The following is a 25004-nucleotide window of genomic DNA, read 5'->3' as shown; positions in this document are numbered from 1 at the left end:
AACCATAGCATGACATCTTTCCAAGTGAGATCGAAGGTTTGCCCTAGACCCTGTGGGATATCTATGTACCTATCAGGATCATCTGAACACTTCCCCAGGTCTGCCTTGATCTGCTTCAAATCAGAGAGGGAGAAGGGGACATGCACCCGGGTTGGACCAAATTCCCCTCCCCCTACAGCTCAAAGGGGACATAACCAGTAACCTGGGGTTTTTTGTGGTCCTTTGGAGGTTTCTTTGTTTGTTTCCTTCTGGGCAGGGGAGATTAGAGAAGACTCATCATTAATAGGAAGGAGAGCTATAGGGAGGCTAGGATACAGGGGTAAGCTGAGAGTTCCTCCTGTGGGATATAAATTGCAAGCTTTGCATAGTTATGGATTCTCCTTCAATGAAAAGAAATCTTAGACATAAGGTATTTCACTCCATTTGCCTTCCTTCTTACAGAAAAGGTCAAGCTGCAGGATAGTATTATAATTTATACTTCCCTCAGGTGGTCATTTTTCCCCATCAGAGAGAGAATGTTGGGGCCAGGCCATAGTGCAGAAAAAAATGAGCTGCCTCTTTTTCAGGGCTTGCGGGTCAAATTGGTCCTGATGGCTTAAATTGCATTTCAAGGGTGAGCCTGTTAATGCCTGAATGTTTCCCATCTAAAAGACAAAACCACTCACGGTTTTGGTTTGTTTGTTTCTCCCCCTGCCCTAGAACCTGCAACCTGGACCTTGCTGATCAGAATAGTTACACTCACCGATGCAGCAGCAGAAACACCCCTTGCCCAAGAACCCGCAACAGTCCCTGGACCCTGCTGATTGGAATAGTTGTGCTCACCATGCAGCAGCAGAAACACTAGTTTTCCTCCTAGACCATAAGGAGGCCTGAGGAAGGTCAGATTTAGTGGTCTTTACTGACGCATTCTCGAAAACCTGCACCCTTGCCTGTCCTCCTAGACCACAAAGAGGTCTGAGAAAAATCAGATTTAGTGGCCCTTACCGACACATTCTCGAAAACCTGTTAGAGTCCTAAGCATTCTCTTGTTAGTATTGGGACTTTACCCCTGTCCTATAAAGGTGTTATGCCCCAAAATGAAGTAGAGGGCCATACCCTGAGCGAGGGAAGGGATCTCCAGGGTTGGAAGAGTGACCCCTTTTGTTCTCACTTCTCATCATATGAAGAGGAAGGATATCGTTTCTGAGGCTCCCCATATCGTAGCTTCAGGAATAGCTTTTGTTAGGCCTGCTAGTCTGAGGAGGGATCCTAAAATTCCAGATAGTTCCCCTCCACCTGTAGGGCTTTGGGCAAAAATTATGTCTTTCTGATTGGTGAGCCTGGGTGCCAAAAGAAGGTAACAGAGTCCTGAAGTTTATACTAGAAATCATTCTTATAGGAGAAACTAGAAAAGCACCAGAGACAGAAAGTGGTTTTTAGAAGAGGGATTAGCCTCGGAGAAGAGAGGTGAGAGGAAGTTTGTCTGGCAGGCATTAGGACCCAGGAGGCAAGGGTCAGGATAGATAGGATGGATAGGCAAATCTCGCTTGGGTGACCTGACTTTGAGAGCTCCCCTCATGGCTGCAGGGTCAACCAACTTGTTGTCGGGACCCCAGAGCTGAATGGCTTTCCTCTCTGTCGACCCTCGGCTCTGCCCAGAAGTACAGGAAAAGCGGAAGCTGGTTCCAGGCAAACTAATGTTCCCAACTCTGAAGAGTCGGGGGTTGTTATAGAGCCCTTTCCCAGAAAGCCTGACACCCGTGTCTTTAGTCCGGTGGCTGCACTAGTCACTTTTAACTGGCTGACAGGTGCCCTGTATTTAGCTCCCGAATTCTAAGGAAAAATAGGACAGACTAGCAAGCAAAAGGGGTCCAATGGTACTCACTGCTTGGTGATAGTAGGGCCCCGGTCGCCAAAATATGTCCGGAATTGGTTCCTTCTGGTGGGTTCTTGGTCTCACTGGCTTCAAGAATGAAGTCACAGACCCTTGCGGTGAGTGTTATAGCTCTTAAAGATGGTGGGTCTGGAGTTTGTTCCTTCAGATGTTCAGATGTGTCCAGAGTTTCTTCCTTCCGGTGGGTTTGTGGTCTCACTGACTTCAGGAGTGATGCTGCAGACCTTCGCAGTTAGTGTTACAGCTCTTAAAGGTGGCGCATCCAGAGTTGGTTGTTGCTCCTGGTGGGTTCGTAGTTTCTCTGACTTCAAGAATGAAGCCACAGACCCTCATGGTGAGTGTTACAGCTCATAAAGGTAGCGTGGACCCAAAGAGTGAGCAGCAGCAATATTTATTGTGAAGAGCAAAAGAAAAAAGCTTCCACAGTGTGGAAGGAGACCTGAGCGGGTTGCCGCTGCTGGCTCAGGTGGCCAGCTTTCATTCCCTTATTTGGCCCCGCCCAGGTCCTGCTGACTGGTACATTTTACAGAGTGCTGATTGATCCATTTTACAGAGTGCTGATCAGTCCATTTTACAGAGTGCTGATCAGTCCATTTTACAGAGTGCTGATTGGTCCATTTTACAGAGTGCTGATTGGTGCGTTTACAATCCTTTAGCTAGACAGAAAAGTTCTCCAAGTCCCCACCCGACTCAGAAGCCCAGCCGCCTTCACCTCTCAGTCTCACCTTGTGCATATGAAACTAAAGAGAGAGTCAGGAACCAAAAAGAGTAGTGGGGTGGGGTTTGAATGACCTTTTTCATTTCTTCATTTCATTTCATTTCATTTCATTTCATTTCATTTCACATCGAATCCCTGTTCTCTATAATTTTTTCCTCTCAAGTCTTAGCCCAGTTTGGCAGCCCTAGATTCCAATCTGTTTCTCTTCAATCCATTAAAATTTCAACTTGGATCTAGTCCCCTATTTTATGAATTTGGAAATGCCATCAGGGAAAAAGTCTTGTTGAGAGTAGAGTTCACCTGTGCTTTTCCTCTCAAGTATTGTAGCCTGTCCTTTCCAACCCTGCAGGATTTGGGTGATTTCCAGTTTCTTCACACAGTTGTTTTATATATTAGTTTTTATACTTGTTTTCAGCAGGAAGTTAGTTCGTCATATCCTGAACTAGAAATGTCAATATTATTTTTAGGAAAAGAAATCTGATGACAGTAGATGAATTGGGAGAGACTGCTGGCTACAAGGCTAGTTAGGAGGTGAATGCAATCATTTAAACAAGGAATGGTGGGGTTTGGCTAATGAACAGTTTGCCTTTGGTTTTGAAAAGAAAGGTTGTATTAAAATCTTTCATTCATGGTGTCTTATTTTTATTTACTCTGATGAAGTAGTAATATCAAGTAACAGTTATTGAGTGATTACTATGTTTTATGCACTTTTCTACCTCCTTTACATGGATTTTCTTACTTAAGCCAAATGCCTATTGGATGCTATTATCATCCATCATTCTGATTTTACAGATGAGAAAACTGAGATGCTTAGGTTTTAAACGACTAGCTCAACATCACATGGACAGCAAATGGCTCTTCTAGGCTTTGAAAGCAGGCCTGCTGGCTCCACACTCTACGCTTTTAACTACGATCCTCTACTACCTCTCATTATTCCCTGGAATAGGAGTTATTTTTTAAATGGGAGAATCTGATAGCTCACATTCTCAGGGGGATAAAATCAGAAAAGTGGCTTGGTGTGATGGCTCATGCCTGTAATCCCAGCACTTTGGGAGGCCAAGGTGGGAGGATTGCTTGAAGCCAGGAGTTCAAGACCAGCCAGAGCAACATAGTGAGACCCCCATTTCTGCAAAAATTAAAAAACTAGCTGGGCACGGTGGTGCACAGCTGTGGTCCCAGCTACTTAGGAGGCTGAGATGGGAGGATCGTCTGAGCCCAGGTGGTCGAGGTTACAGTGAGCTGTGATCACGCCATTGCACTCCAGCCTGGGCAACAAAGTGAGACTTTGTCTCCAAGAAAAGAGAAAGAAAAGCAGAAAAGTGAATTAAATGGTTATTTTTTGTTGTTGTTTGGGAAAGTGAGTGAAGTAATTCTTAAGGAAAAGTGATAAATCCAGAGAAGTGAAATTAAAGACAAACATACGCTAAGCACTTAAAAAAAAAGACAGAATAGATTTAAATCTCTGTAAATTCAGTAGTAAAGAGTTGTGATGTGACCAAGAGTAAGAAGTCAAGACAAACAGATACTTGGAAGATCAGAGACTGATTTTCTATAATGATAAAGTTATTCTTTGATATCTTATATGTGGATATTTCCCCTCATAGTTTTTTCTTGTTTTCTTGGTGATGGCTCATTTTAACTTAATTTCTTTTAAAGCAAGTCTAACTATTTGTTAAATGAATGAAAGAGGGAGTACCATTCTAACCTTGACGAGTTATAATTTCATCGTCATTAAGAGCTCATTCACTTTGGCTTACCCACTAGGATAGGGATCGGTGCCCTACAATGGAGCATGGAGGCCACTCCACTAGAGGGCGTTGAGGTCTTGTCTGTTCGGGGAGTGAGGGTATGGTTTGATTTATGCTTATTTTGATAGTTTGACATAAATTAGTGAAGGGTTTAAAGAAAGACTACAGTTAAAGATTAAATTTATCTAGTATAATTTATGGGAAAATGTAAAGAAATTATATATTCTTCAACTTATTTTCTTGGTAACCACTTATGTTAATGAAAAGTCAAAAGTTTCACCTAAAACCAAATGTGACACTATTTGAAATGTAGCCAATGAATTATCAGTGAAATAAATAAATAAATAAAATTTGAAGATACTTGTAAAATATTTTTTTCTAATCCAATTTTGAAGATATCTGTTGTTTTCCTCAGACGATTTGAAATAGTAACTTGATTGTTTTGTAAAAAGTGACTTAAAAAGAGACTCACCAAACTCTAGTCAATGGTTACTTCTGAGGGAAAAGAATGTGATTCTGGAGAGGGTGAAAATGTTTATTTTTTATTCACTGTACCTCTGTGTGATTTGAATTTTTATGAACGTAAATTTCATAATTTAAATTAAAAGAAGTATAAAATTCAATTGTATTTAAAAATGAGATTAGGAAACTAATTATAAAAATGGATTTGAACAATAAATCCAAGGGATTTGAACTATAATCTGCCTAAATATGAAATAATACAGAATCTGTGACATCAATAAGCATTCTATAATACAACATTGAAAAGGAAGTGAGGGTGTGGTTACACTGTATACTTTAGCAACTCTTGGGGTTTCTAATGTATAGCCACATATAGCCTCTGAGAAGGTCTTCAAAAGTGAAACTTACTGAATTTGTTCTAACCCCAATTATACCAGTTTATTTGACAATGAAACACTTTTTTTCTTCACACTTACCAAAAGACTTAATAACAGTTGTATAAAACTCAGTTTGGGAAAAACCGACATAAACAAAAGAACAAACTGTATGTAAAAAATGTGACCCAAGTCAAAGTAAATTATGTCCTGGGATAAGATTCTTTATATTAATTTTAAGCTGATAGAAAAAATAGGTGCACTGTATTATATTTTTTTATTTCTGTGTTTTTATTGGAAATATGTAGGTTTCTTTTACTTCTTTTGGAAGTATATCATGGATAAATAAAACATGAAACCATATAAAATGATGTAAAAATCTATAAATGCAAGTAGTGATTCCAGAATATCACTTACAAAGCACCCTTGAACTGCTGTGCCCCGAGGAGTGTTTCGTGGTGGAAGACAAGAAATCACACACATTGATGTTTTCACTGCTAGCCCAAATGAAAAGGCACTCTTCCTGCCAAAGATCAGAGTTAAAACACCCCTTTAATCTACCCGGGAGGGGAATATCAAACAGGTACCCGGTCAGAGAACCACAAAGCATGTTGAAAGTAGAGAACATCCTTAGAAATACTACTTGTCAAAGCAGGATTTTAAGTGAATTTTGGACAATCAGATAAGCAGGAGGCTGAGTTTTGTTTTTTTTCCAAATAGAGATAAGGACTCTGTTGGTGAAAGTGATGGATGAGAATAGTTTAGGACATACTAGAGAATTCACAAAGCCTGGAAAATGAAAAAAGACAGCAATCTAATTTGAGCAAGTATAAAGACCATTTTCTTACCTATGCTGGCTAAGCATGTAGTTTTTGTGTGTGTGTGTAAATATTATCTAGTATCATGCCTCCAACTGTGTAGTATGAAATTATGCACACATAAGTTGTGTATTTAGCCTTTATTCCTCAGAATAATTGGTAATTCTCCTTCAAGTCTTTATTTATTTTTCATGAACTACAGGTTAAAGAATCTCATCGGGTATCTGGTGGTAGGTGGCCCTAACGAATTAAAAAAGCCAAAATTCTGTTTCCTCAACTATGTAAAACATGATAACCATGTATTGTCATGATAAGCATGCATTAAATAATGCTTATTTTTGTTTATACAAGTATGTTTCCAAAACTATTGTTTTATGTTTTAAATTTTACAAGATATCATGTATAAGCATTCTTTTACAGCTTGACATTTCTTGACACTATATTTTTGAGGTTTATTTATATGAATACCTGTTATTGGAGTTCATTCATTTCAACTGTTGTACGGAATTTGGTTATATAAATAGTTTCTTTACAGGAAGTTAGCTTGTTTATACATACATATGTGCGTGTGTGTGTGTGTGTGTGTGTGTGTGTGTATTTTTTTTTTTTGGTAGAGACGGGGTTTCACCTTGTTGGCCAAGCTGGTCTTGAACTCCTGACCTCAAGTGATCCGTCCACCTCGACCTCCCAAAGTGCTGGTATTATTGGCATGAGTCACCATGCCTGGCCAGTTTCTGTAATTTTATTATTAGGAACAATGGTATGATGAATATGTACTTTGTATTTTGTCTTCCTGGACACACATAAAAGCTTTTCTAGGATAGCCACTGTCTTGGACTGCTCAGGCTGCAAAATACCATGCAAATGAAAATACAAAACACCATAGACTGAGTAGATTAAACAAGCAAAACTTATTTTCTCACAGTTCTGGAGGACGGAAGTCTGAGATCAAGGTACCAAGGAGAACTGGGCTCTGGTGAGGCCCCTTTTGCTGCCTTGTAGGTGGCCACCCACTGTGTCTTTATGTGGCAGAAAGAGAGGGAGAATGAGATCTCTTTCTCTTCCTCTTGTTAGAAAGACACAGTGTTACTGCATCAGGGCCTCATCCTTATAACCACATTTAACCTTAAATATCTCCTAAAGACCCTGTGACTAGATACATTGAAGGTTAAGGCTTTAACATGTGAATTTGAGAGGACACAATTCAGTCCATAGCAGCCACTTGGAAGTGAAATTGCTGGGTTGTATGGGACGTGCATCTTCAACTTTTCTAGGTACTTCCAAATTATTCCCCAAAGTGGTTGTAAAATTTACATACCCACCAGCAACTGTATACATGAGATATTTTTACCTGGAAGAACTTAAAAATCCCAAATGAAAAAGGGTATAATCTTTTCAAATTGCAATTTCTCCTTCCCATTGCACTGACATCTGGCAAGTCTTCCAAGCAGTTGTCTAATTGGCTTCTGCCAATCAAATCTCATCTTTTACAGCCATGACACCACGAGGAGTGATCTGTTCTCTAATCCCAGTATGAAAAACACTGACCTTACTCAATCCAGTAGAATATCTCTAGAGGTCAATGACATAGGATAGAGTTGAGTTGGGGCATAATCCCAAAAGATACAATCCCTATTGCCTTAATTCCAAATGTTGAAATCCCGAAAGATCAAAATACCAAATATATAATTCGGAGAAAAACTTATTTATTTAGCGATAGGGTCTTGCTTGTTGCTCAGGTTGGAGTGCAATGGCTATTCACAGGCACGAGCATAGCATATGGCAGCCTCGAACTCCTGGGCTCAAGTAATCCTCCTGCTTCAGCCTCCCATGTAGCTGGGTGGGACTACAGGCATGTGCCACTAAACCCAGGTAGAAAAAGTAATTTAAAAAAATTAAAAAAATACATTTATTTACATTTTAAAGGGAATTTATTTGAGAAACATATAAAAACATGACAGAACACATCATAGGCCACTTTACACCATAAAATAGGCAATAATAACATACACATTTTTGCAAGCATAAGCACTCAAGTATTCTAATGATAGCCACATGCATATAACAGTTATGAGCAGATAAACCATATTCATTAATAAATAAGTCAAAAAGTGAAATGTATAAACACATGTCACTATGGTTGGTAACTATGTGCACCCAGCTTTATAAATGCAGTCATCTGAAATACTATGATGGACAACCTGCATGTTTCAATGAGACCCATCAAAAACCACATTGAGTCACCACCACATATGCAGTTGCCCAAGTAGCTGACATCTTGAGATATTTTATCTTTCACAAATTCAGATGTACAGAAGGGACATCTCTTCATTATTAAGGAAGTTTTGACATTTTCATATACACGCACAATGCTTACACACAAAGTCAACGTTCCGATATTGCACTTTCATAGAGTCAAATTTGCAAAAAATGCATAAAACAAATTAGAACTCTACAGAAGTCTTTACACAACTTATATCTCCAGTACTGGAAATGAAGCAAACATAGCATAGGAAATTGGCACTATATGTGAAAGAGTATAAGTTGTATATGATTGAATAATTTGGCAAGGGAGATTTCTGTATTTTTCATTTGCATTTTTACTTCTTCTATGATTTTTGACACACTCACTGCACTTGTACTTGAAGAGTGACTGTGGTCTACAAATTTTGTAAGTATGCACAGTCCATTTGAAAGTCTGGTTATTGCTCAGTCATTGCAATTAAGTGATTTTCTGCTTTCACAATGCCAATAGTAATTAGCTTTTAAAGTTTTATCTTTCACTATTAAGAGGCCTCATACACTTAGATCATCATAGCCTTTTGTGAGAGAAAAATTTCACAGATCTCTCCCGTTATGTTGCAAGTAATACAGTAAGGAGGAATGACATTTGGCTTCCTTAATACCAAATCTATTTTAGTCAAGGTTCTCCAGAGAGACAGAACAAATAGGATATGTGTATAGATAGAGGACAGGAGCTTTATCAGTAAGATGGGCTCACACAGTTATGGAGGCTGAGAAGTTCCACAACAGGCCATCTGCAAGCTAGAGACTTGGTTCAGTCCAAGTCTGAAGTTCACAGAACTAGGAAAGCTGATATTGTAACTCAGTTTGTGGCTGGAAGCCTCAGCACCTAGGAGATGGCTTGTGAAAGTCCTGAGTCCGAAGACTGGTGAACCTGGAGTTCTAGTGTCCAAGGCAGCAGAAGGTCTACCCCAGCTCTCAGAGAGAGACCAATTTGCCTTATGTGTTTCTTCTCTCTCCTGGCCTCCAGCTGATTGGATGGTGTCCTTCAACATTGACAGCAGATCCCCCACACCTAGTTAACCCACTCAGACTCACACACTAATCTCCTCTGAGAAAACCCTTACAGACACATCCAAAATAATGCTTTACCAGGCTTGTAGGCTATACACAAGTCCACCCTTTGTCACCCATATGGATCACCTTAAACCACATTTAATTTCCAAATAAAGACAGCAAGATAATAGTTCTGACTAACTTGATGCAACTAACATGATGTAACTATCCAGCGTGCAACTGAACACACACTAATCCTTTTCCCCAGAATTCAGCATTCAGGGTTTTAATCTTTCATGGTTGTGATTTTGGGGATTTTGGATGTTAGGGATTTTGATCTTTTGGGATTTCAACATTCAGAATTAGGGTATTTGGGACTGCATCTTTCAAGATTATAATTGGCACTGGAAAGAACTACTCAGTGGATTCAAACTGGCAGCTGGAATTCTTTCCCAGAAAAGCCAGGTCCCATTTGCTGCGACCAAATGACACAAATAAAGTTTCAAGTCTATTGCAGGGGAGTCCATCAAGCTCCAAATTGTCTCTCATTCCAGTTGTGGAAAGCCCGTGTGTTCGTTGACATCTACAGTGACTTCCTTTTTCTTCCTTTTTCAATCAGGATATTTAGGTTTCCTTAAAAATGGTTTAAATGGCATCAGATGCCCTCTCTTTTACTCACCCTGCCACTCTCTCTCCTCCAGGTTAGCAATTTGCGTTCTCATTTCTACAGCACTTTCTCATTTCTACAGCACCTTATTTTCCTTCTGCTAATGTGATTCCTCCTCATGCCTACACAGAGAAGTTTTATTTGCCCCCGGAGGTGCTCGTATGTGAATTGAGAAGAACCTGCTTAGAGAAAGAGATGGTTTCGTATGTTTCAATCATGTAGACAGTCTATGAATCAAAAGGGATTTTTCAGACTGAGTTAAACAATCTATTTTTCTTCCTGTATGTGTCACCATTTTTCTGGAAACTCTTACTTATCAGGTACAACTTTCCTTCAGGAGGTTCTCTGACAGCTCAATCATGTTCTATGCTGGATCCCACAGTGAAGCCAGAAAGCTGAAAGTGTTTGCAGTTCTCATTTCCGTGGCAACTGTCTGAAGGACCAAATACGAGATATTGATTCACTGTAGGACCCAGCAGAAGAAGGAACTGAGTGGTGAGGAAAACCCCTTTTAGTCAGAAATTTTTCATTAGGAGGTCAAGACCTTTGAAAAATTAATGGAAAAGTACTGAACAATACCTTTACGTATTAAAAAAAAAAAAAAACGCACAAATGCTGTACTGTTCTTAACTAGGGAATTTTACATTTGTGTGTCATAACGAATCCATTTCCTCTTCACTGTCCCCTGCTCCGTCTTCTTTCCATAACTGTCAGTCTATCCATGCCTTTTTCTTTCCACTGTAACACGATGCCTCTCTAACTCAGCAGAACTGGAAAAATACTTAACAGCTAAAAGGTACAAATGGATATGAATAATTCCATACATTTATGGGGCTCTCTGAGCAACGGACCAGTAAATACTGCCCAAGTTGTGCTATGCAGATTCCCTGCATTATCTTGGGAAAAGAAAGTTTCCTGAGCAGGAGTCAACACGGGAAGTTGAATGGCTTTCCAGTTTCTCCTGCCTTCGATTTTTATTATTTTTATTTAATTTCAAAGACTGAATTTTTAGATCATTTCTTTCATAGTCAAATACAATTGTAAAACACATTGGAAAGTCAAATAAGATTTGTTTGGATAATCTACCGTCACCTTTGGCATGAAAAATCAAGAAGTCACTAAAATGTCCCCTACTGTGGGGGTAGAGGGATGATGTGTCTACGCCACAGTTAGGCAATATACATAATCCCCAAGAAAAGACTTCGGCTTAAGGTTGTTGCAGCCTTCAGAGGAAAACTGATAAAAACTTGAGCACTTCTACATATCAAGCTGTTTGGGTTTTTTCAGCCACATCTTACTTTTTATTTCCTAGCAACTGTGTTATGTAAAAAGGATCTGAGGGTTTTGAAAAGAATGTATTGCCAGGCGCAGTAGCTCATGCCTGCAATCCCAGCAGTTTGGGAGGCCGAGAGGGGTGGATCAATTAAGGTTAGGAGTTCGAGACCAGCCTGGCCAATATGGTGAAATCCCATCTCTACTAAAAATACAAAAAATTAGCCAGGCGTGGTGGCACATGCCTGTAATCCTGGCTACTCGGGAGACTGAGACAGGAGAATAGCTTGAACCCAGGAAGTGGAGGTTACAGTGAGCCAAGGTCACGCCACTGTAACCCAGCCTAGGCAACAGAGTGAGACTCTGTCTCAAAAAAAAAAAAAAAAAAAAAAAAGGTATATACACACACACACACACACACACACACACACATATAATTGCAAAAATCTGTCATTTTTATAGCTAGCAATTAAATTGAGACACTATTTTTATAAAGATCATCATTAAGACATTTCTTTCAAAGTCACTGAGTAACCTACTGAAATCCATGTCATCATCAACTTATTTATCAGGGGCTCAGAGTGAGACAGAGAATTAAGGTAGTTATCCAGCAAGAGGGAAACCCCTAATTTGTATTATTGCAACATAGTTATCCTGTAGTCTATGTTTTTAGCTCCCATTTATTATTTCTTAGTGTTCATTTATCAAGTTTCTTTATTTCTCACAACTTCTAATAATTTTTTAGAAACACTGAGTAAACTCTGCCATTGTAAGTCCTGAAGGGAATTTCCGACATAAATGGACCAAAAGCACAAAACCCTGTAAGTAGTTAGGCAAAATTTTTCCTTAAAGTTATGTCAATCAAGATGTTAACATAAAGATCTACCTTTCTTTAGTGCTCAAACACTAAAAAGGAATTGTATGTTTGCAGATATCATTTCTATGTTACATTTTTATTGATTATTATACAAATATTAGTGCATATATATAGATATATATATACACATACATGTATCTACACAGACACTCATAAAACAAATCGTTTGTATCTACAGTTTCTTGGTGTTGTTTTGCTTTCTTAGGCACATGCTTTTTTTCATCCTTATAACCTTAAAGGACAAAGTATTTTACATGTTTTATCATTGTTTGTTAATACCGTTGATAGTTATAACAATGAGCCTGGGCCGGGCGCGGTGGCTCAAGCCTGTAATCCCAGCACTTTGGGAGGCCGAGACGGGCGGATCACGAGGTCAGGAGATCGAGACCATCCTGGCTAACACCGTGAAACCCCGTCTCTACTAAAAATACAAAAAACTAGCCGGGCGAGGTGGCGGGCGCCTGTAGTCCCAGCTACTCCGGAGGCTGAGGCAGGAGAATGGCGTGAACCCGGGAGGCGGAGCTTGCAGTGAGCTGAGATCCGGCCACTGCACTCCAGCCCGGGTTACAGAGCAAGACTCCGTCTCAAAAAAAAAAAAAAAAAAAAAAAAAAAAAAAAATGAGCCTTAGTTCAATATTAAAATATTTATTAATTGACAGCTTTTTGAGTTGCTGTATGATTTTTAAAACTTATTATTAATATTTTTAATGGACAAATTTTAATTTTATGCATGTATGGGGCACAATGTGATGTTTTATTATACAGTTTGTATAGAATGTGGCAATGATTAAATCACGCTAATTAACATATCCATCACCTTGATTATCATTTTTTATGATGAGACATTTTAAATTTATTCTGTTAGTGACTTTTTTTATATTTATAATACTACATCCCAAATTCTATAAGACATTAAAAAAATTTTACTATGATTTTTAAATTACTACTACTGCTATGACTTTTGCTATGATTTCTTAAGGAAATATACCATATATGTCAGGTGAAAGTTGAGCAGTGTTAGGGCCAGAGTGTCATCCCCATCTCCTCCAAAGCTTAAGAGGGTGGGCATCTCAAAAGAGTATGCTGGTGTCCAGGAACTCTAGGGGATTTTGACCTGTACCTGGGACCCTCCTTCCTGGCCTCCTAACAGTTGGTGGCTCTCGGATAGGGGAGCTTATGAAGTGGCCAAAAGTAGTGATCAGGCTCAGACATATGCCCATTTCTGTAATTCAAAGAAAAGGGTGTCTTGCTGAGGCCGGTGGATCACTTGAGCCCAGGAGTTCAAGACCAGCTTGGGCAACATGTTGAAATGCTGTCTCTACTAAAAATAGAAAAATTAGCCAGGTGTGGTGGCCCATGCCTGTGATTCCAGCTACTTGGGAAGCTGATGTGGGAGGATCACTTGAGCCAGAGAGGTGAAGGCTTCAGTAAGCCTTGATTACCCTGCTGTACTCCAGCCTGGGCAAAAGAGCAGGACCTTGTTTTAAAAAAAAAAAAAAAAAAGAGAGAGAGAGAGAGAGAGAGAAAGAGAAAGAAAAGAAAGAAAGAAAGAAGAAAAAAAGAAAGAAAGAAAGAAAGAAAGAAAGAAAGAAAGAAAGAAAGAAAGAAAGAAAGAAAGAAAGAAAGAGAAAGAAAGAGAGAGAGAGAAAAGGAAAGGAGTGTCTTAATGTGTTTTAAAGAGAATGTAACTGTGGCAGGGGCAGGGATGAATCCGGCCTTTGGGTACATGGAGCTAGGATGAAATTCTGCCAGTGTTTTCCCCTTTCCTCTCTTGTCCCTGCTTCTCTCAGAACATTTATGCTCTCCCACAGCAGAGCAGGGGAGCTTCTTCCAACCAGGAGAATTTGGCCTTCTACCGCACCAGAGCCTCCCATCTCTACCTACCTCAAAGAAGAGCTAGCACCTGTGCAACTGGCCTGGCTGTGGGTGGGGGCTTCCACTGGCCCAGAGTGAGTGGCGATTAGCCCTGAGCTACTCAACAATGTGTAAGAGCATGCATTCCTGAGGGAATATTAAAAGTGGTTTTGGTAGTAGATATGCAGAATTGATTCACTTGGTGGTCTCAATTTGTAAGCCCATGGTTCAAGCCACTGTTATCTGAAGGTAAAGCCTTAAGAAGTATTTGAATTGTATGTAAGATGTGATATATAGATCTGTATTCATTTTTAAGTACCAGTTATAAAAAAGGAAGGCTGGAAAATCTCAAAGTTTTAACAATTTTATTAAATTTTTATAGTTAAAATATATAGTTATCAATAATAGATTTTGCTGGCTATAAAATTTGTGGGGAAACTAGTTAAATGATAATTTACATGATCTCTTTTAGGATGTGAGACATAGACTGTGGAGGGAAATTGCTTTCGGAATGAATTGAAAAAGAAAATTCTAGTGATAAACAGGGAAACTACATGTCTATATTGAATAGTTTGGTTTTTAAAACTATGAGACAAGCCACGTGAGGATTGCTTGAGCCCATGAGTTGGAGGACAGCTTGGACAACATAGCAAGGCCCCATCTCTCTCTCTAAAAAAAAAAAAAAAAAAAGGAGGGGGAGAGACAAAATGAATAAAGTTATACAGTTTTAACGGAGGAAAAAAGTTAGTTAAAATAGTGATGTTGCTGAACAGTCTCAGAATTAGAAAGGTAATGTTGCGAGTTTTTATTAGAATAAATTTATATCCTAAGGTTAGAGAAAAATTTAATCTCTGAGCTCTGAACTGAGTAAGTTAATGCATGTTTATGGAATTTTCAAAGAAATGGAACACACACATGGTTTCTACTGCCTCTCTTAGTTTCTTCAAAATCAACTTTTCTTCTAACAAAACATAACCATTACTCTTCCATGAAAGAACTAGAGATTCTTCCAAAAGATGAGTCATTGCAAAATGAGAGTCTTACCTTGAAGATATGAAAGGAGGTTGCATTCAAGGTGTATCCAGTCTTCCACAGTTGGAACATAGGAAAAATTTTTCCCAAAGGAATGATGAACAGAAGAGGAATGAGTCTTAGGAATTTTTTTTCTTTTCTGAGATGGGGTCTTGCCATGTTACTCAGGCTGCTCCTGCACTCCCGGGCTCAAGGAGTCCTCCTGCCTCAGCCTCCCAAGAAGAGTCTTAGGAATTCTAAATGCTGGTTACCCCGATCCCTCCAGCATTCAGACTGATGTTGTATCCAGCAAAGGATCACCAGCCAAATGAGAGACATTAAGCATTGATTTATTAAAAATCTGCACAACTGCCTGAATAAAGGATTTTCAGTATTTTGGGATGGAGAATTCATCTTAGGCCTGAGACTACAGTGGAATTTCCTTTGTACATATGAATCATGGGAACCATAGGCTCAGGTGTGTCTGGGAAGGAAGGAGAGAGAGGGAGGGAGGAAGAGAGAGAGAGATATCATGGGAAACATAGGCTCAGGTATATCTGGGAAGGAAGGAGAGGGAGGGAGGGAGGAAGAGTGACAGAGAGAGAGAGAGGGAGAGAGAGAGATTGCAGAGCAGACTCCAAGTTCATGAAGGCAAACGTTGTGTGGGAGGACACAGACCTGAAAGATAGTGGCAGGTCCTCATAGCCTTTCAATACGGCGATTCTACCCACTTAGGAAAGGAGGCCCAATAAAATTTGACCAACCAGCCCCTCCTCTTCCTCTGGAAAGAGCAAACAAGGAAAAGAGAGGAAGCATAAAGGGAGAAGGAAATCCAAGCAATGAGGAAGAAGTCATCTCCCAACAGACTACTGATATCAGTCAGTTATATTTTGGGGTTAAATGTGTTTTTGTTGTTTGCCTGGAAACAGTATAATATTGTTTCTATGGGAAAGAGTGTTCTGAGTTCTAAATAAATGACTCATAAATGACGTTTTGGACTGCAACATATCAAGACAATTGAGCTTATTTTTCACATTAACTGTACACGCACCTCATGTACTATGATGATATGTAGGACTGGGCTTTGTCAGCAATGACTGTACGGTCCTGTCAGAGTTCTACAAAATGAGAGTGAAGATACATTTTCTTCTTAGGCTATGCTAGGAAACATACACATTTCAGCAAATAATACAAACTAGGATTAATTTAATCACTTGTTAATTTAACAAGTGCAGTCCAAGGGGAAATTATTCAAGAAATAATATAGCATTTTTTTCTGGCTTAACTTCTACCACACTTACTCACTGAATTAGATAAATGATTTTATCAGTTAGCTTTAAAAATTTTTTGTTTTGTTTTTGGTAGAGGTAGGGTTTTGCTGTGTTACCAAAGCTGGTCTCAAACTCCTGGGCTCAAACAATCCTCCCACCTTGGCCTCCCAAAGTGCTAGGACTACACGCATAAGCCACTGCACCTGGCCTCAATTAGCTTTTGGTATCTTATAAGCTCCACCCCAAAATTCAGTGGCTTAAAATAAAAACTATTTATATGACTCATGTGTCTGAGGACTGACTGATTGAGGCTGAGCTATCTGGGCAGTGCCCTTTCAAGTTATGTATCCAGCTAGTCTTGGCTGCTCACAATGATTTGGGTTCAGGTTGGCCTCCAACATGCTCATTCTTGTGCCTAGGTAGAGGGGACAGAATGTTCGGGGAAGTTCTTCTTATGGTGACAGCAGATGTGCAAGAGATCATGAAGCAAATTCAAGGCATCTTAAGCCCTAAGCTCATCATGGACCTTTGTCATTTCCACTTTCTTCAGTTGCCCAAACCAAGTCATATGGCTGAACCCAAAGTTAAGGTGTGGAGAAATATATTCTGCTTCATTAGTGGGAAGAACTGCAAAGTTCATTGAAATGATTGTAGACACAGGAAGGGGCTGACTTGATGGGAGAGTTCCTGGCTGACTTAGAATTGAAGTCAATGCTGCAATCTACCACAATGATTATGAACCCAATGGACTTAAATTAGTTCTACTTGGAGAGTCAGGTGTCCATGTTTGGGGATAAGGGCAAAAGAAACAGGGCAAGCTCTTTGTAACTGAACCCAGTTTTGGCTGCTCAAAAGCCAAACATGAGAGAGAAGAATTGGTGGCAGAAAAAGCAGGCTTATTCATAAAGCCAGCAAAACAGAGAAAATGGTGAACTAGCTTAGAACTTAACTTCTAAAGTACTGTCTTAAATTTTCCTGGCTGGCAAGAAGGTTTTTATGGTAGGTGAATATGAGGAGGAAAAGGTGGTTTAGATCAAGAGGTGATGACAATTGCAGGCATCTGGATGCCAGCTAGGGTCCAACGAAGTTGGGATCTTCTTTGTCCTTGGTCAGGTCACAATGCTCCTGTAAATCTTTAACAAAACATAGCCAATTGTTTATATACTTTGCCTTTAATCCCAGAGTTAGTTTTTAAAACTGCATGATTATTGTTTTTGCATTTTATCTCGGTGCTCTAAAATTATCCTAGTTTACATGTAAGAATGGGGAAGCCCCTTAAACAAAAATGGAGTTAGTTGTGTTAGTCCTTTTGCTGTTTTACTGTTACCTTTTGAGTGGCATGCCTTGCAAAGGCACAGTGCCTAACCCTGCCATTTGAAGATTCAAGACCTGGCCAGGCATGGTGACTTACGGTTGTAATCTTGGCACTTTGGTATGCTGAGGTGGGAGCATCACTTGAGCCCAAAAGTTAATAACCAGCCTGGGCTACATAGTGAGACACCGTCTCTACAAAAACAATTAAGAATTATCTGGGTGTGGTGATGCAAACCTGTGGTCCCAGCTGTTTGAGAGGCTGAGGCAGGAAAAGGGCTTCAGCCCAAGAGTTTGAGGTTGCAATGAGCTATCATCACACCCCGCCCTCCAACCTGGGCAACAGAGTATGACTCTGTATCAATAAATAAATGAATAAATTAATTAATACATGCATAAGTAAATAAATTAATTAAAAAATAAAAGACTCAAGATTTTCCTGAATTTGAATTTTAAAAGTTTGATCCACTAGTCCTGCAGTGGTTGCTGCATCCCTCTTTCTTCATCTCAGAACTGTGGCAAATAGAGCCAGCTAGGAACTTTCCCATTAAGTCAGGCTAATGGGTAGTGGATGCCCAACGGAGGCAGAAGCACTGAGGGAGGTACTATGGGAAGCATGTGCACCTTCTCATGAGCTTTGAAAAATTCCAATTAATTGGGGAAGTCTATTTTTAATTTTTGTTTTTTTTAGAGACGGAATCTCAGTCTGTTGCCCAGGCTGCAGTGCAGTGGCACCATAGCTCACCCTAACGTCAAACTTCTGGGATCAGGTGATCCTCCTGCCCCAGCCTCCTGAATAGCTGGGACTACAGCTATTCACCACTACCCTTGGCTGGAGAAGTCTTAAGAAGCGCCATGAAGTGCTGGCGATATGCCTCTGGCTCCCTACCTAATCTGGATTATGAGAGAGAGAAAGAGAGAGAGAGAGAGAGAGAGAGAGAGAGAGAGAGACTGATTGATTGCAGGGCAGACTCCAAGTCCATGAAGACAAATGTTGTGTAGGAGGACATAGACCTGAAAGATAGTGGCAGGTCCTCATAGCCTTTCAATACAGTGATTCTGCCTACTTAGGAAAGGAGACCCAATAAACGTTAACCAACCAGCCCCTTCTCTTCCTCTGAAATGAGCAAACAAGGAAGAGAGAAGGAGCTGGCGATATGCCTCTGGATATATAATGTAATCCTAATCAGGATTACAAGAGGAGAGAATGGTAGAGTAACCGGCTTGGTGACTATGCTTGCTTTTATTGGGATGGTATAAATATAAAAGTTTTGTACTTTACTATAACAATTATGGAACAAAAATTTTACAAATTTTTAGCGCATTTTGATTATTAAAGCATTCTAATTCTCCTATATAATATTCAGTCCTGTTCTCAAACTCATTGAAAGGTGTCTTCTCCTTCCTCTAACTCAGGGTAGTTCTGCCTGAAAAGATCTGTTCTGTATCCATTTTTCTCCTCCTCTTTTCCTAATTGCAACTGGGGATGAGGGAGGAAGGGCAGACTTACAGACCTCTTCTTGGCTGGCCATGATGCATTTCTATTCAATGCAGTCAACATCCTGATGAGGAGGTGCTAACATCCTTTGCAAATGAAGGGGTTATTTGGGTGAAGATTCCTTAGGCACTGGCTCTCCTTTGCCAGGCTTGGCCATCTATTCCAGGCAGGCCCAGTTGATGGCCTGCAATGCATGTGCTTCTTAGCCAGCATCCTCTTTTCCAATACACACATAGCCTACACTGCAGACATTGTTCAAGACTAGCCCTAATTCTCACTTTTCAGCAAAGTGTTAGGTCAGCAGGAACATATAGGATCCATCTTCTATCAGAGACTGACAAATTAAGAACAGAGTGGTCCTTGGACCTCACCATGCTCTCTCTCTCCAGATCTCTTTGCTCCTATTCCAGCTACATGGGGGTTAAGCAACATGTCCACTCTTGAAGCAAATCCCCATTATGATGATAAAAATGCTGGTCTCCAGCCTGGGTAACAGAGCAAGACTACATCTCTACTAAACAATTTGAAAAAATCAGCTGGTGGCATGTGCCTGTAGTTCCAGCTACTGTGGGTGCTGAGGCAGGAGGATCACTTGAGCCCAGGAGTTCAAGGCTGCAGTGAGCTGTTATTATGCAACTGCACTCTAGCCTGGGTGACAGAGCAAGACCCTGTCTTAAAAAAAGAATGTTGATTTCCTCTTCTTCTAGGAAGAAATTGATCTTTAGAAGAAATTCTGGTTGCTTTTTTCTCTCCCTTTCCATGAGCTTTGGGGAGAGGAAAGCTATACCTCTTTTCCTCTCAGTCCTTTCTGTGGACAGGAAGCAGAGATGGGAGAAGCTTAGGATTAGTAGCAGGAGCAATCGTGCTGCTTGAAGCCCCAGGAGAATGTGATGGGCTACAGCTTCTGGCAGATCTCTGTTTTTAAAATGTAGAGGTACTCACTGGTTTTTTACTTTAGTTTGGGGCCCCAGTTGCAGTTCAGGAACAACAGGAAAGGTCTTACGATGTGTCCTGTCAGCTTTGGAACCAGGCTTATCTTGGTTCAAAACTGGGCTCTGCTACTTACTATTAAGTCTCATTTTCTTCATCTATAAAGTGGTGTCACTAGTGCCTACTTCTCAGGGTTATTTCAATGATAGAATAAATGAATAAACGTCACTTGACTTCCACATTAGAGGTATTCATCACTGTTAACGAAAAATCACTATCTTCTCTCACCACCTCATCCTCTATGTCCGCCCCCTGCTCCTTGCTTGCCCCACATTTGTGCATGTCTAGATCTATGTAGATAGACATAAATGTGTACATGTGCATGTATAAAACCTAGATCTTTGATATTTTTTCCCCTTGAATGTGTAAGTTACGTTATTGGTGCAATAAAAATATATTTGGAATGTAAATCTTCAACATTCAGTCGCAATGCTCCTAAATTCTTCTATGATTCATCAAGTCATAATTATCGGGTATGGACTCGCTATTTCCTGCAGCACACTGTGTAGGTGTTGTTATTACCAGAAATCCTCCATAATGCTACCCAGTCATTTCAGCCTCTGTTTCTACAGAAATGACTAGGATGAAAGAAAAGGAAGATTAAAACTAAGAAATGTGATTGTTTTCATGTTTTACCATCAAGAATATCCTTTTAGTTAAAATGAGATTATTTAAATAAGAATAAACAAATTTAAATAAAAAAGAAGTTTTGATGTTGATTTCTAAACTGAGTAGGGTTTTACCTGACAAAATCTACAAAGCAGAATATTTATCCTCAAAATATATCAGTCACACAGCATCACTACTCATGTTTTTATACCCTTAAATATGGTAGGTTTTCTAAAAGCTTAGTAGATCGAGAGCTTTTTAGGTTACATGGGCTCTATGTTTAGAGAAAGGAAGAAGTACAATCATTCAACAAACATTTATTAAGCATCAAATTACATAACTTACAAGCTTCTGACTCTCTTCTCCACTGCTTTAAAGTTTAGAGACTAGAGTCTAATAGAGGAGAAATAAACAACAACAACAAAATCACACTCCCATCTCCTTCCATCCTCCTTCATTACCTAACATGGGTACCACCAGCTCCAACACCAATTTTGACACCCTCAACTGGGAAGCAGTTTTACTGCGCACCAGTTACCAACTTGTCTGAGCCCAGTGAGGCAGAGCACCCACACACACAACGAGTTATGTGAAGAGGGTTTATTACTCACCAATAGGCAGCAAAGGACAACAGAATCCTGATTCACTGTGAGCTGTTCCCTCAAGGCCCAAGAAAGCTGCCCAGGATGGACGGAGCACAGACTGTGCTGCCCTACTTGCAACGCAGGAAAGGGACCCTGAAAGGCAGCCAGTCCCAGGTGATATACTTCAGGGTCACATGATATACTGGGCTGAAGTGTGGAGGACATCCTGTTCTGGCTGTGGGAAGGCCTGGAACAGAGCCCAGGCTGTTCCGGCCAGCTCCTCCCTTATCTCAGGATGGTGCGTTCCCAGCACATTCTGCAGTTATTATTGAGAACTGCAAGTGAAAAAGGGAGAGAACTGGGCCAGTCCAAGGCTGCCTGGAGAACTGTCCTGCACCAACACTACTATGACCACCTCCATTATCCCAAAGCAGTCTCAGGAAGATCTGCTATATTTGCCCTGCAGATCAAAGCCTATAAGAATTCGAGAAAACTTGATTAACTGCATCCTAAATTTTATCATCTGCAAAGTCTACATAATATTTTTCTGGTTTGTCATATTAACCAGGTTACCAAGTGTCTTCCTTAGGTAGCCATAGGTAAACAAATACATCTGGAATGCCTGCTCTCAGGATCTGCTTCCATTGACCCTTGTGTGGGCACACACACAGACCCTAAAAGTAACTGGAAATTAAATAGGATCTTGGTTTGATTTTATTTTTACACAGAGAAAGCCTAAGGATGCACTCATAGTTATGACTGATTTCAACTAGTACAATAGTATCTATTACAATAGTTCTAACATAACAACGAAAGATTCCAAGAGCCTTTATGCACACACAAAGATAATGGGCAAGGAATCGGAGTCATAGCATGTTGGAACTGAAAAGGTCTCAAAAATCACTACTCCAAATCTCTCATTTTACTAATAAGGAAATTTAATCCTTTGTATCAGGAAAAATTGTGAAAGAATGGAAAAAAAATAAAGATCACTGGACATCCTTTCTAGCACACCCTTCCACATCATCTGGTTCTACAGGGGGTCTGAGACTTCAGTCTTTGAACAATTTTATAACTCAGTAATGAAAATGATTTTTCCCCAAAGAAAAGCAAAGGAATATTTTCATGTGGAATAAAACTGGCTATGGCTCTGTGGATATTGACAGTTTTCTATCTGTTTGCAAATTCATTTCAGCATTACCAGTAGCTGATTAATGCATACTTTGGAACTGGTTATATCTTCTTACTGGTTTCTTTGTTGATTAGTTAAATAAAATATTTGATATGTGCTTTTTTTTTCTTCTTTTTTTTTTCTTTTGAGACAGAATCTCGTTCTGCTGCCAGGCTGGAGTGCAGCCTGCCACTCGGTTCACTGCAGCCTCCACCTCCTGGTTCAAGCGATTCTCTTGCCTCAGCCTCCTGAGTAGCTGGGATTACAGGTGTGTGCCACCACGTCCAGCTAATTTTTGTATTTTTAGCAGAGACGGGGTTTCATCGTGTTGGTCAGGCTGGTCTTGAACTCCTGATCTTGTGATCTGCCTGCCTCAGCTTCTCAAAGTGCTGGGATTACAGGCATGAGATATGTGCTTATTTTATATCTGTATGAGAGTCATGACTTTACTTTTTAAAAAAATCCTTTAACATCTACCTGCAACATCTGATTGGAATACTAAATGAAATCTATCAATTATTTTTATCAATGATAAAGCCAGGTATTAGACATTTACTATTTCTAAGTGCTTTACATATATTTTCTTATTTTAGTCTCATAATCACACCATGAAGTATATATTATTAGTCTTAATTTTATAGATTAGGAGATTGAGGCTTGGGTGAAATAAGTGGTTTGTCCACAGCTGGAAGTGATAGAGCCAGAATTTGAACCTAAATTGGTCAGACTCCAAAGCGGCTACTTCTAACTATAAGGCCACAGGAAATTCCTGCTTTGCTTTGGGCCTCACTTTGTCTACCTATAAAATGGATTTTTAAATATCTGTTTACCTCCAGAATACAATAAAGAGATTGCCCTTTGTTACAAACTCAGTTGAGTCCTTCCACACACCTGTAATCCCAGCACTTTGGGAGGCCGAAGCAGGCAGATCAGGAGGTTAGGAGTTCGAGACCAGCCTGGCCAACATGGTGAAACCCCCGTCTCTACTAAAAATACAAAACTTAGCCAGGTGTGGTAGCGCATGCCTGTAATTCTAGCTACTCAGGAGGCTGAGGCAGGAGAATTGCTTGAACCTGGGAGATGGAGGTTGCAGTGAGCTGAAATCGCACTGCTGCACTCCAGCCTGGGCAACAGAGAGAGAGTCTGTCTCAGAAAAAAACAAAAAAACAAAAAACAGTAATTCAGTTAAAATGAGGTAGTAAGAGTGGGCCCTAATCCAACACGATGGGTGTCCTTATAAGAGGAAAAAATTAAGAAACAGTCACATACAAAGAGAAGACCATTTGAAAACACAGTAAGAAGGCAGCCATCTGCAATCCAAGGAAAGATGCCTTAAAAAGAAACAACCTTGCTGACACCTTATCTCCAACTTCCAGCCTCCCGAATTGTGAGGAAATAAAATTCTGTTGTTCAAGCCTCCCCGTCCATGACACTTCATTGTAGCAACCCCAGTAAACTAATACTTCCTGAATGTGCTTTAATCACTAAGAATATAGGGTAGAGGGCCAGGGTGGTGGATAAGGACATACCCCCTTGGCTTAAAGACTTGGCAACCACACAACACTTTTGTGTGAAGAAGCAGGTGCACCTTCCTCTGGGGACAAGGCTTAGTGAGGGAAGAATGGGCTGGATTTGGGCTTCTAGCCTCTCTCACCCCCTTGGCTGGCCTCGATGTAGAGCAGTAACTACACAGCTGTGCTCAGAGGCCCTGGTGCCACCAAGATGTGAAGATGATTCCTTAGTAAGACACAAACTCCACTGGAATTAAAGACCAGTCATTCCCTTCCCTCCTTTCTGCCCAACTCCTCCAGCTGCCCACCGAAAATCACATTACTATACCCTCAACCTGAGCTGCCTGAGAATTAAATAACGGATATCCTGGCTGAGGGGGCTGGAGGGCACGAGTGAGAACTGTGAGTGGGCAAATGCTCAAGGACTTCATGAGATAACTGTAAGTTTGTTGTAAGAGTGAATAAAATCACAAGTAAGAAAGAGATTTAATTCTCCCCAGTGCAAGAAAGGGAAAGAAGTGCCCCTTCCAATCTCTTTTCCTAGAGCATTTACTTAAAAATCTTGCTTTTTGTTTCTTTTTACTTTTATTTTTTGTGGGTACACAGTAGGTGTATATATTTATGGGGTACGTGAGAGGTTTTGATACGGGCATGCAATGCGTAATAATCACATCATGTAGAAAGCAGTCTCCATCTCCTCAAGTGTTTATCCGTTGTGTTACAAACAATCCTATTACACTCTTTTATTTTTAAATGTAGAATTAAATTATTATTGATTACAATCACCCTGTTGTGTTATCAAATACTAAGTCTTATTCATTATTTTTTTAATACTCATTAACCAACCTCCCCTCCCCCTACTAGCCTTCCCAGCCTCTGGTAATCATCCTTCTGCTATTACTTAAGAAAACTTGTAATTGTGAATTCTTTCTTTGCCCCCATTGAGATGTATGTAAATCTTTTTAAAAGCTAAATAAGACTCTTGCCAATTTTACAACCCAGGAATGTTTCCTCAAGCACCTGGAAGCCATCTCTTTGAAATGTAATTATCCAGAATGATAGAAAGATAGAGCTCCCACATCCCC

General features: G+C 40.1%; 1 long non-coding RNA gene across 3 annotated transcripts; it reads right to left on the bottom strand.

The window, feature by feature from the left end:
• Positions 1 to 4834: 4834 nt before the first annotated feature.
• On the bottom strand, positions 4835 to 21390 carry LOC135970993 (uncharacterized). Of its 3 annotated transcripts, none has more exons than XR_010586978.2 (3): positions 21265 to 21390; positions 9973 to 17378; positions 4835 to 7855 (listed from the first exon to the last, which is right to left on the bottom strand). It is a non-coding gene; the product is annotated as an uncharacterized lncRNA (long non-coding RNA). The 3 variants fall into 3 exon arrangements; XR_012435354.1 differs by lacking the exon at positions 4835 to 7855 and having other exon boundaries at positions 7902 to 10139; positions 15008 to 17378; XR_012435353.1 differs by lacking the exon at positions 4835 to 7855 and having other exon boundaries at positions 7902 to 17378.
• Positions 21391 to 25004: the final 3614 nt, after the last annotated feature.

This window comes from Macaca fascicularis, chromosome 5, assembly GCF_037993035.2.
Source record: "Macaca fascicularis isolate 582-1 chromosome 5, T2T-MFA8v1.1".
Taxonomy (NCBI): domain Eukaryota; kingdom Metazoa; phylum Chordata; class Mammalia; order Primates; family Cercopithecidae; genus Macaca; species Macaca fascicularis.
Note: the sequence above shows the minus strand (reverse complement) of the source record. Positions and strands in the feature narration are given on the sequence as shown.